Here is a 13,839-nt window from a genome sequence, read left to right on the forward strand (position 1 = left end):
TTACATTTTCTAAAGCACCTTAATAACTTAAAAGCCTAAGTCTCATTTTAAAATGATTTGAAAGTCAATGGAACTCCTAAGTGCCTATGTCATTGTTGAAAAGGGATTTAGGCATTTTTGAAAATTTGATCCGGTAAGTTCTTCAAGACAGGGACTATCTACTTCTTTGTGCTTGTACAGCACCAAGTGCAATGGGACCCTGATTCTGACTGGGGCTCTGGTCACTACTGCAAAACACGTAACAACACAAACACTCAACATCACTTTCTATCACTGTGCAAAACCTAGAAGTGCAAAGCTCAAACACCTGCATGCTATGTGCTGCCCTAAACTGGGCTCTCAGCAATGCCACTGCAACCCTGCTGATGGCCAAGCATCTCCAGGGGTGTAGCAGAGTGCAGTTTGGTTCACTGCATATGAATCTCTTACATATCACTGCTCAGCAGATTCGTCTGTTGAATATGAGGAATACCTGTTACTTTATTTAAAGTGGACTAGGAGGGGATTAAAAAATTGACTTGATCCAAACTCACTCGGTCATTTTCTGGTAACTAAAATGGGTTCAGTGGATGCTCAAGTGCTTTGCACCTATCAGGATCAGGCCCTAATGCAGCTTCATAACAGGCATCTTGATTATTTTTGGTAAATTGATGAGAATGGGGCTTTCTGCCTGGTGTGTGTATGTGTATAGCCTGACAGAGAAAACAACTAAAGAGCTGGAGGGATGAGACCTCTGGGTGTGACTGCAACAAATGTCACAAAACTCACCTACTGATCAGGTAAGGTTCAAAAAGCAAAATGAATCTACTGAAGTCAATGAAGTTAGAGTACAAATCATTTGAGCTGGTTGAAACTCCAGATTTCTGGCTTGCAAGAAATGTTGATATTTCAGAATTTGGGCTAACTCTGAATCTGACCAAAACCAAACTTTTCAAAATTTCTTCTGAGCCAGAAATCCACCTCAAATTTCATTTGGAAAATTCTGCTGCAGGGGAACCCCGTGGACCCCAGGGGTTCCAGACCTCTGGGCCAACTGGCTCCCTGGGCTGCCCAACTCCTGAGCAGACAGCCGGGGGACCCAGTTGGCTTAGGAGTCTGGAGGCCCAGGGATCCACAGCCTGGGGTAGTTCACATGGCAGGGCTGCCCTGGAGCTACAGACCCAGCACTAGGGCAATCCACATGGCAGGGCTGCACTGGGTCTGCGGACCTTGGAAACCCAGGATTCCTGGTTTCAAAGCAGTCCACATGGCAGGGCAGTCCTGTCCCCTTGAAGCTTGGGGTGCCCAGCAGCCCACCAGGCAAGTTGGCAGGGAACCAAGCAAGTTTCCAAAGGAAACCTACCCTGGCAGGCAGAGCTCTGCCAGAACCCTGCCTGCGAGTCAGCAAAAGTTTGCTGAGCAGGAGTTTTAAGGTCAGGCTTGACAAAGCCCTGGCTGGGATGATTTAGTTGGGGATTGGTCCTGCTTTGAGCAGGGGGTTGGACTAGATGACCTCCTGAGCAGGGCCGCCCAGAGGGGGGGGCAAAGGGGGCAATTTGCCCCGGGCCCCGGGCTCCGCAGGGGCCCCCAAGAGAAGAGCAGAGGCTCCCACCTCCGCCCCTCTCCTGGAGCCTCAGCGCATCAAGCGCCGAGTCTCCGGCCGAGCCCCTGAGCCCCGCCCCGATCTGAGCCGCGTGGTGAGGGGGCGGGGCTGGGAGCTCCAACGGGGCCTGAGCCCCGCCCCGCTCAGAGCGGCGTGGGGAGGGGGCGGGGCAGCTGCCTCCGCTCGGCGTGGAGCTCACAGCCCCGCCCCCTCACCACGCGGCTCTGAGCGGGACGGAGCTCAGGCCCCGCCGGAGACACGCTCGGGTAAGAGGCCGAGGCTGAGGCCGAGGCTGGGGCGGGGGGGGGGAAGCAGGACGGGACCCGCCGCCGCCGCCGCCGCCGAAGCGCAGCCCGGTCTTCGGTGGCGGGGGGCCCCTTCTGTTCCGGGACCCGCCACCAAAGTGCCCCGAAGGCCCGCGGCGGGGACCCCCCCCGCCACCGAATTACCGCCGAAGACCGGGCTGCGCTTCGGCGGTAATTCGGCGGCGGGGGGCTCCCGCCGCGGGTCTTCGGGGCACTTTGGCGGCGGGTCCCAGAACGGAAGGGGCCCTCCGCCGCCGAAGACCCCGGGCCCCCGGAATCCTCTGGGCGGCCCTGCTCCTGAGGTCCCTTCCAACTCTGATATTCCATGAGTCTATTACTATTTCATAAATTCAGAAATTTCAGGTTTGCCAAACTAGCTTTTGCAGATGGAACTCTTATGTTGGCAAATTAAGACCAGTTCTAAAAAGGGTCTCAGTTGGCTAAACACCAAGTAGCGGAAGGAGTGCCTATGAGTATGTGAAGGGTATAAGTTCTAGAAGAGACAAATTAGTTAAGCTCCATATAAAAGAAGGGATGATGCCACGCAGTAACTGTACAGTTATGATAAATGCATGATATTGTTTGAACTGCTGGATTTTTAAAGACCATTGGGTTAAATCCTGGCTCTATTCAAGTTAGTGGCAAAATTTCAGCTGACGTGAATGGAGCCAAGATTTCATCCATTAAGAACAGCCGTACTGGGTCAGACCAAAGGCCCATCTAGCCCAGTATCCTGTCTTCTGACAGTGGCCAGTGCCAGGTGCCCCAGAGGGAATGAACAGAACAGGTAATCACCCGGTGATCCATCCACTCTCACCCATTCCCAGCTTCTGACAAACAGAGGCTAGGGACACCATCCTTGCCCATTACACTTCTCTCTCCCACCCATGATGTCACTACAGACTTAAGGCTGTTATGGGTGACTTAAGTGTGCATTTCTCTAGCTTTATATGTTTCGATTTCTTCAATGTTTAATCCTAATTCTGAACTTCCTGGGTTTATACTACTTGTTTGGGGGATAATTACAACACTGCTATAATGTTTTTTTTACCCTAAATTACTGATACATACTCTCAATCCCAACTCCATCAGAACATAGTTTTTCATATGCAAATAGTTATAGAACCAACAATAGCTAGGAGCCAAAATCCAGGTTCAAGTCTTGAACCCACAGCTTTCCATAAATCTTGCCCCTGTAGGAAGGCAAGCACCCATAAGTCCCATTGGAATTAAGCCTGTTTAATTGACCATGTTATGGCTGGCTCTCTTGTGACTTGCAACATTATGTTCTCATTTAATGTCTCTGAGAAACATGTGAGGGGCATTTGTGGTGATAGGTCAGCTCACACTCGACTGTGTGAAGAATTGTACACAACAGCCTAGTGTACTTGCATTGAGTGGGTTATTTACTGCCCCGAAGAAAACATTTAAAAAAATACAAACAAACAGACAACAACTCTTTTTGTTACTGTTCTTCTTTTCAAGTCTCAGATGTGTCACAAGACACTTCAAGTTAAAAACATGAACAATAAAAGCAGACCAATGCCAGCAATCCAGTCATATGCTTCTTGAATTTACATAAGCGGATCATGTGTTGTCTCCTACAGTTAGACAGGATAGAGATTTGTAGGTTCTTCAGAGCTTTCTGGGATACTCTGTTTGTGGCTGGTACAACTTTTGTGCCTCAAGAGTTGTGATCATTATCAGGACACATGTTGGTATTGTTGCTATCTCTGCTCAAATGGGAAAATTCCCAAGGCATTTTTCTATGGCCATGTGGATTTTCAGTTCTACTTTCACTTTGAATGAAGATTAATCTGGATGAAGATCAATCAATGGGGTAAATTCTACTCTTATTTACACCAGTTTAACTCCATTGACTTCAGGAAAGCAAAAGGAAGTAGATTGTGACTCAGTCAGTTTATCCAATACATACAGTATCAAAAGTGTTGTTTTCAGAAAGGGGGCTCACTAAAATTAAGCTTTATAAGAAAGCGATCTAGTTGAACATTCTGATGTAGATTGGCAGGTCTGCCTGGATTTCTAGAATCAAGACAGTTTTGAACTGAGGCGCATTTCCCAAATTAAGGGCCTGATCCTGAAAACACCTATTACTAGATGAAATGGTTATTTCCACAAATAGCTCCACTAAGTCAATGAGCCTATGTCTACACTGCTATTGAAGGTGTGATTTGCAGCATGTGTAGGCACCCCTGGTGAGCTCTAATCTATTTAGCTCGATAAAAATATCCATGAAGATGTGGCAGCCCTGGTGTCAGTGCAGGCTAGGAACACTAGTACATACCCAGCGGGACCAGGTGAGCTTGTACAGACAGTGCTGAAGCTGTGTGCTGCCACATTTTCACTGCTATTTTTAGTGAGTTAGCTAGATTAAAACTAGTACACATATGTCTACCTGAGCTTCAAATCACACCTTACACTGCAGTTTAGATGTATCCTGAAGCTACTCAGGGTGGTAAGCAGTACACTAAACTGGTAGTAAGTGCTTGCAAGATTAAGGCTCAAAAGGAGAAAGACCAACATGGTATGTGTGTGTGTGTGTGTGTAATTATATATACATATAAAATCAGTCTTGCTCCATTACTACATTAGACTGGAATGCATTGGATTTCTTCCCTTCCCACCAAAAATATTTCTGTGTCAAGATATTTTTCTTCCATGGATACAATTGTCCCTTGACTTAATGTCTTCAAAATTCCTAACTTAGTCTTATTGTATCCAAGCTCCTCAAACTGCTGGAGCATTAGATAAATGGGTCTGGTTTTGCACCCTCTCTTTCAAACAGAGAGGCAGCAAAACCCAAGGTGGTTTTTGTATGCCAAAATATCACTTTGTCTGTGTGTTGTAGGAAGGAAGGCATTTTGGAATAATCCCACCAGTGATAGCTCAGATCAAAGTCCTAATTTATTCCAACCTCCAACGATATCTCAGCTGAATGATTCAGTTGGGGGCTCCTAATTTTACTTACTTACTTACTTACACACACACAGACTCATCCACATGACAAGGTGAAGCCACCCTGTTGCAGTCAGCTACAGCATCCCACTTGCTTTCTGCCTTCCCACAGACCCAAATAATTTTTTTCTTTAAAAACACATTGAAGTTGCCTTTCCAGATGGGCAGCAGCACCGCCTTTCCCCAGCCCTTTGTGTATATACCACAAGAGCAGTCACCCCCGCCGCTAGTGCAGAGATCTCCTCCCCTCGGACTGACAACCTGTCTCAGTGTTGAAAAACAGTTCAAGGTAGCACTCGAGACCAAACGTGCCATTTTCCTTGTCAAAATGAAAGCTGTAAATTTGAAGCCTAACGCTTAATGTATCCAGATATTGAACACAGGGACTTTTATCCTCAGTTTAATGGTCTGCCTAAAATAATCAAAAAAGATTACTTAAAAATTCTAGGTCCTCAGAGGTCCTATAAAAATTGTGTGGGGCATTAGTTTTGGGTTGTTTGGGGTATTTGGGGGCAGGGGGTGAAGCAAAAAAAATAATGTACTGGAAAATATTTGTGGAGAAAGAATATAATCTCCTTTGTCTTGAATCCATGGGACCCGCAGTTAAATCTCTCTAAATTCAGGAAGCCAGATCCTCAGCTGGTGTAAATCATCATAGCTCCATTCATTTTAATGATGATTTGATTATTTACACCAGGAGGGTCTCTTTCCTGGGGGTTTCTTTTAAAAAGCTGCACAGTGACGTGAGATCTTGAATCTTGTCATCCTTCAAAGCTTCACTGGTTTGCTTTAGCAGCAAAAATAAAAAATAAATTTAAAAAAAAATCTTAACTTGGGTTAAGTGTCTGTCTAAGGATTTGGAGGATCTGTTAGTTTAGCTTTCCAATGTTTCATTGGGAAAAGCAACTATACTTTCTGGATATGACTGTCAAAATGCTTACAAAAATCCTATCCTGTTCCCTCCCCCCGTGTTGAGATCCTGAGGTACAGAAGAACCGACTGGCTGGGCTTTCACAGTGGATTTTAACAAACTTTCTCCCTTCTCTCAAATAATGAAATCCCTCCTCTCACAAATAATATACATCTTCAAAGTGCATTATTTCAGTGAGCTAGATTCAATAGTACTGGAGCAGGGATTGCATCTTGTGCCAATGAGCCCCCTTGTGCCCATGGTAAGAGTCATCTCAAGGAAGGGCAAGCATCATTACTAGTACCTGCCCTCAGAAAATGTAGGATTTAATACATAGTTACTATTCCTCACATACACTGAAAATCTGCATAAGTTTAAACTGACAAATATTGCTCAATGCTCACTTATTTCCACTAAACCCCCTCGCCCCCAATACACACACCCTTCTCCCATCTAATTTAGTTTAGCATAGCTTAAATACTTGTGATTTTGGACTTGTATGTCTAAAAGCTTTTGAAGTGTGCTGGCATTCACTTATACCTGTGAACCACATTGTGTTGCATGCATTCAAATGTCTGTCTGTAGCCTGCAATAAAAAGAACTATTACAAAAATAAGTGTGCATGGATTATAGACTTCATTTTGAACTGTTGGTAAATACAGTGTTTATATCTAAGGCCATAAGCTGCCATTTGGAATCATCTTTAGGAAAATTTCCTACGTGATTGTTTGTTTCTCCGTTGTTATTTTCCTCTCTTTTGGTTAAGTTTCTCTTTAAAAACTACAAAAAAAACAAAAAAACAAACAAAAAAAACCAGAAAAAACTTTTTTCATTAGTCAAACTGTGATATATTTCAGCCAAAATAAATTCAAATTTAAACCTGTTGTGTGTTCATAATCAGCCCTTCTGGGAAGCAGTCATTCCAGGACAAGAGTGCGATATTCTGGAACCTCATGGGCTACCAATATCAAGATGCCAATAGGATAAGGTAAGAATGGAGCGGCAATATTGTTTCTTTTGATACTGGTATTAAAATCTTAACATTATTTTAAAAGTAGCACTAAGCAAGTCTTAAAAACTTCCATGTCTCACGCGATACAAGCATCCCAAGACGTGGATGCTTATCTGAAGCGTAGCTAATGAAACATTCTCAGGGTCTTGACTTCAGCTGCTGTAAATCAGAAAAACATCTTCAAAATCTGAGCTACACCAGTTTATACCAGCTGTGGATCTATCCCTGTAACCTGCAAAACCTTACAAAGTTTTCTTGCAAAATTTCTGGCACCCCCCCTCCCCCTTTCAATCCTGGCTAAGAATATCAGAGGAGCAACTTTTTTTTTTTATTAGTAGTATTTCAACCCTTCCATTCCCTGCAGGAACTCAGAATCATGGTGATGTGCCAAAATGGACAAACTTACCTAACTTTTTAAGAACCTTAGAAAAGATTTGGTCATAGCTCAAGTCTAGACATGGGCAAAGGTTTGGGGGCTGTTATTTTTTCCAAAACCCAGTCTAGTCATTCCTACATAAAGGTAGTTCTGTTTGGTTTAATGTTGGATGTTACGTATAAACAGACTAAAGAATTTCTTCCATATCTTATCTCCACAAGTAACACTGTCCCAAACATATAAATCCTAGCTTAAAATCAGGTGCAAACAGTACATCCATTATGTAAGCTTTCATTTAAAGCAGTTAGTTTGTACCTGATATTTAAAAAGGACAATAAGTTTATCTTTACAATAACTGTCTGGACTATACTTTTTAAAGACAAATTTTGTATACCGGAAACAAAACAAATGCAAGGTGGTTTGATGTACCCCCGAAAATCCTATAACAATTCTAATCAGTTGTCAGTTAAGAAGTGTCTTGTAAAGAACTGTGGAATTGCTACTGTCTATTACCTGTGTCTATTCCTCTCGGCTCAGTTGAGCATTTAAAAAAAACTATAATAAATGCATTCAATAATTGTTTGAATTGATGCTGTGCATTCTGTCATAAATGGTTTATGGATAACCATCAATTCGTTCTGCTCATCACTCTAACAAGTTCAATGTACTACTCAGAGCAAAGGATGACTATTTATTTAACAGCTCTTGGCAGGAAAATTTGTTGCGTGCCACAACTTTACAAAGAACATTAAAATCAATGACAATTTATAAACCAAAGGCTGGGAATTATGCTTTGGATTCCCATAATTCATCAGAATAAAGCTGTCAGATACCTTTTATTATAAATTAATAGCATGTTGTCTAAAAGCTTGGTGGTGGTAGTGTTTTGTCAGTTTAGTAGTGACATCTAGTGGGCATATGTACTTACAACTAGTAGTTTTATTTTATTTCCTAGAAAGATACCCACTCCTGCATCAGCTCTCAGTGGTATGGAAAATGTGTGAAGAAAAGTGTGTTTGATCATGCAATCATTAACACCACTTAATGTTACTTAGGCATTTTAATTATAAAGAAATCATACCGAGCCTAAGTAGTACATTTCTATTAGTGTATAGTTTATATTATTATTATTTTGATTACTGGCAATGGGATCATCTTTACTTACCTTGCTTGCCTTTCGCATGTGATTTTTGTTTCTGTTATTTTTACTCTGGTACTCATACTTAATTGTGAATTTACTGGATTTCAGAATGACCACTTAAACAATCTTTATGATTCCCAATTAAATGGTGGGAATATATGGGATTCGATCACATATGCTCTTTTAAAACCCCCATTGTTTTAAATCATCTAAGAATCAAGCATTTCAGATTCTGTTTTGTATTTGGTCAGAATTCTTTAATCTTTCACAAATCTTAAAAAATGGACCTCTTGAATTTTGTCTTCCAATGTTAATTTAAATTAGATACAGAGAAATAAAAGACTACTGGGTGAAGCAATGGGGTGGGAAGAGTCCAATTTCTCTCACATCCTGCACAGCAGTTACTTTTGTTTTAATGTTAATAAAGTAAAAGAGCAGTCTTCAATACTGTACTGTTTTCCACATTTAGTTTTGTCTCCATTTCCTGTGACTACAGAATAATACATAAAAGTTGTAAAGAAACGGTGTCTATTTCCAACAGCTTTGTTAGCTTACAAAGGTCCTGATGATAAAAAGAAAACATGAAAAGATAATTTGTGAAAATGTTCTTTCTACTGTATAATGTCAGTGGATATGGAGCTGATAAGTTCCTAAAATAATCTTTACACACACTTATTTTTCAATATACTTGGATAATATTATATTCTTAAATAGAAAATACCTTGTTTATTTCTACACTGAGGAAATAATGGCTAATGTTGCAATTCCCAAACTGTGGTCGTCCCTGGAGCACATACTACTGGCAACTGGTCCCGTAGTGACATGATTGCCTCCATGCTTCCAGCTGCTACTTTCTATTAGAAGCAGCTAATCATGTACATTTTCCTAATTGTGCATCTAAGCAGTTGCTGTAGTTGCCACAAGGATGTTCTATCAATGGGAGGGGAGGTATTCATGAGACCTTCTCTCTATAAGGATGTGGTCCACACTATGAAAAAAATTCAGATGACCTGGCTAGTATTTTGTTTCTAGCTCTTCTGCCACCTTACTTTTTCACAATATGCACCTTTGCTCCTTCTTATCTAGCCCTTAGAAATCCCCCATGATTGTAGTATCTGTACACCTCACAATCTTTAATGCACTTATCCTCGCAATACTTTTGTAAGGTAGGGAAACAATATTATCCCTATTTTACAGCTGGGGAACAGAGTTGCTAAGTGACCTACCCAAGGTCACACAGGAAGCCTGTGGCAGAGCAGGGAATTGAAGCCCCATCTCTCAAAGCCTATGTGCCTGCCCTAACCACTGGACCACCTTTCCGCTATAATACAACAACCCTTTCTCCCTATTCTCTTATGTGGCTTGATTTTCCCTGCTTGTCACCTTGCTCTAAAATATTTCATGTTCTGTTCCAATTCTACGTCTCCTTGACTTATGTCAGTGTAACCATTTCCCACCTTTAGCAGCTTATGGCTTGAGGGTTAGGTTCAAGAACCAGTTTTGTAGACAGTGGGTCACCTCAATAGCAAAGGCACTGGAAGTGACAGGGTTTCCAGCAACAAGAAAGCAAAACCTTAGTAAACTATCAACCTGTAGCAGCCAAAAGCATACCATTGAAACCTAAAGCGTAACATTTGCTCCAGTATAGAAGGCCTCGGATAAAGTCTTCTGCGTCAATTAAAACCTACTTACGCCTAAGTCACTTAGGTGCTTTTGAAAAAATTTACCCAGTGTCCCTTTAAAAACAACCACAATATCTGATCACACCGACTAATCCTGCATTTCTCTTTCACCCAGAACTCCCATCAAACCTCAAATCCCCAAGGACTCCACTGGGATTGTTACCTGCCTAAGTATGGAGGGACCTCACCTCTCATCTGCAAAACTGAACCATACATTCTGTAGAAGAGGTCCAACTACTCAGGACAGGAAACAGATTGATAATTCAATTTCCTTTCTGGTTTTGTTTTGTTATCAGCATGTAGGTATATGGCTTACCTCTCTATCATTGGGTGCACCCATGTCTCAGTTTCTCCACACTGTCACCTCCCTCTGCTAGCAGGCAATTTGTGCCTCACTCTCCAGGTAGACAACCCCCTCTTGGATATCGGAGGCTTGTCCCTTCGGTCAAACGTAAAAGTCTGCCCCTTCCAGGGTAACACAATGCCCAAATGAAAAGAAAACACAGTCCTTTGCTGAGGGGCTGTCCAGTCTTCCCATGTCATGCAGGAAAATGAAAGGAGGCTTCCTCCCACCCACTCTGGAAGGCCTACTCTTGGACCCCTGACTATGAGCAGGTGCATACACCAGGCCTCGAGCCCACACCACTCCTATCCCTGGCTGTTTCTTTCTCCTGCTTCCACCACAAACCTAAATTTTCATCCCTCAGTGGAGGACTAACAAACCGTCTTTTGCTTTACTGAACATCTTACCTCACCTCTCCTACCTCTTTAGGTCTCCTTCTCCCTGATCCTCTCAGGCCAGCTCCCAGATATCTCAGCATGGGAAATTACACCTTGCTTCCTGCCTACCCTCTACAGGTCTAACTTCTCTCTCTTATTGTGGAAAAGGCAGCTCTGTATTTACATCCCTGCCCCTTTCCCATCACACATTGCTGATAAGTCTACAACTCCCACTGGTCCCTTCACCAGAATGCCCTTATTTGGGGCTGGGTATCTCTTCACTGCAGAATTCATGCAGGTGATAGGCCCCCTGGCTCTGATCACCCAGACTGGCCTAGCCTGCATCTGAGCAGACATACTGCAAAGCCATACTTGATTTACTGTATCCTTACAGGTGCTGCACTCACTTGTGTGTTGTCACTAGGACTTCCAGAGGCATCTCCCCCATGGGTTCTTTGTACTGCAGTAACTGAGCCATTCTGTGATTCTCTTCTAGTGGGTTACGGGACTATTTGTCTGTCATGAGCACATGGGAGGTCTTGTGACAAGGCACTGGGAGGACTATCAGCACTTGAGTGATTTAGCCTGTGGTTTCACTGCAAAGAGGGCAGGCAACTTCTTGCCAGCCCAAGTGAAAGTTGTACCTAGGTTTTAGCCTACAGCCCCAGATTGAAAGCACCACTTAACTCAGGGTATGTCCACACTATGGGATTATTCTGATTTTACAGAAACTGTTTTTTTAAAACAGATTGTATAAGGTCAAGTGCATGCGGCCACACTAAGCACATTAATTCGGCGGTATGCATCCATGTACCGAGGCTAGCGTTGATTTCCGGAGCGTTGCATTGTGGGTAGCTATCCCGTAGCTATCCCATAGTTCCTGCAGTCTCCCCCGCCCATTGGAATTCTGGGTTGAGATCCCAATGCATGATGGGGCAAAAACAGTGTCGCGGGTGATTCTGGGTAAATGTCGTCACTCAATCTTTCCTCCGTGAAAGCAACGGCGGACAATCATTTTGCGCCCTTTTTCACCTGGATTGCCCTGGCAGACGCCATAGCATGGCAACCATGGAGCCTGTTTTGCCTTTTGTCACTGTCACTGTATGTGTACTGGATGCTGCTGACAGAGGAGGTACTGCAGTGCTACACAGCAGTATTCATTTGCCTTTGCAAGGTAGCAGAGATGATTACCATCCCTATTGCACCATCTGCCATTGTAAATTGGCGATGAGATGATGGTTATCAGTCATTTTGCACCGTTTGCATTTGGAAATTGGTGATGACGGTTATCAATCCTTTTGTACTGACTGCTGCTGTCATGGGTGCTCCTGGCTGGCCTCCCTGAGGTTGGCCAGGAGCGTATGGACAAAAATGGGAATGACTCCCCAGGTCATTCCCTTCTTTATGTTTTGTCTAAAAATAGAGTCAGTCCTGCCTAGAATATGGGGCAAGTGTACTAGAGAACCAGAGAGCACAGCCACTCTGTGTCAGAGCTCCAGAGATCCCGCAGAAATGATGAGCTGCATGCCATTCTAGGGGGTGCCCCTACAACAACCCCACCCATTGCTTCCCTCCTCCCCCAACCCTCCTGGGCTACCGTGGCAGTGTCCCCCCATTTGTGTGATGAAGTAATAAAGAATGCAGGAATAAGAAACACTGACTTTTAATGAGATAAAATGAGGGGGAGGCAGCCTCCAGCTGCTATGATAGTCCAGGCAGGACATTAAAGGGTGTGGGGGAGAGGAGCGCAGCCTCCCACTGCTATGATAGTCCAGGGAGTACAAAATCTTTTCTTTAGACATGAAAGGAGGGGGGGCTGATGGAGCTCAGCCTCCAGTTGCTATGATGAGGACAGTTACCAATCCTTTTGTACCATCTGCTGGGAATGACCAGGAGTCATTCCTATTTTTACCCAGGTGCCCCCGTTCGTCCTCACCGAAGCCAGCCAGGAGCACTCACGGGCTGATGATGGCAATGGATAGCAGTCATATTGTACCGTCTGCCACCGGGAAGGGGGATGCTGGTGTTCAGCGCTGCAGCACCGCGTCTACCAGCAGCATGCAGTACACATAGGGTGACATTGAAAAAAGGCGAGAAACAATTTTTTTCCCTTTTCTTTCGTGGGGGGGAAGGGTGTAAATTGACGACATACACCCTGAAACACCCGGGAAAATGTTTTTGACCCTTCAGGCATTTGGAGCTCAGCCAAGAATGCAAATGCTTTTCGGAGACTGCGGGGACTGTGGGATAGCTGGAGTCCTCAGTCCCCCCTCCCTCCCTCCATGAGCGTCCATTTGATTCTTTGGCTTTCCGTTACGCTTCTCACGCAGCACTGTGCTGAGTCCCTGCTGTGGCCTCTGTCTATCATAGCCTGGAGATTTTTTCAAATGCTTTGTCATTTCGTCTTCTGTAACGGAGCTCTGATACAACAGATTTGTCTCCCCATACAGCGATCAGATCCAGTATCTCCCGTACGGTCCATGCTGGAGCTCTTTTTGGATTTGGGACTGCATCACCACCCGTGCTGATCAGAGCTCCACGCTGGGCAAACAGGAAATGAAATTCAAAAGTTCGCGGGGCTTTTCCGGTCTACCTGGCCAGTGCATCTGAGTTTAGATTGCTTTCCAGAGTGGTCACAATGGTGCACTGTGGGATACCACCCGGAGGCCAATACCGTCGATTTGCAGCCACACTAACCCTAATCCGACATGGCAATACCGATTTTAGCGCTACTCCCCTCATCGGGGAGGAGTACAGAAATCGGTTTAAAGAGCCCTTCATATCGATATAAAGGGCCTCATTGTGTGGACGGGTGCAGGGTGAAATCAGTTTAACGCTGCTAAATTCAGTTTAAATGCGTAGTGTAGACCAGGCCTCAGGTGAAAAGGTTTTGTGTTTGGACTGGAATGGGATTAGGAGCAGCAACACCTGAGTTAACTGCAGTGAAAACATACCCCTAAAGGGACACTCCTGTTAAACAGCGCACAGGAATCACATACTATATGATATACATGGAAGCTGTGATATAGGATTTACCCTAAATTGTTGAATAATCAAAAATCCGCCCCCAAAACATCAAGACTATAGTGTAACAATCACAGAAGGGATAAATGGGCTGCAGTCTAACGTATGAAC

Source organism: Mauremys mutica, chromosome 1, assembly GCF_020497125.1.
Source record: "Mauremys mutica isolate MM-2020 ecotype Southern chromosome 1, ASM2049712v1, whole genome shotgun sequence".
Lineage (NCBI taxonomy): Eukaryota > Metazoa > Chordata > Testudines > Geoemydidae > Mauremys > Mauremys mutica.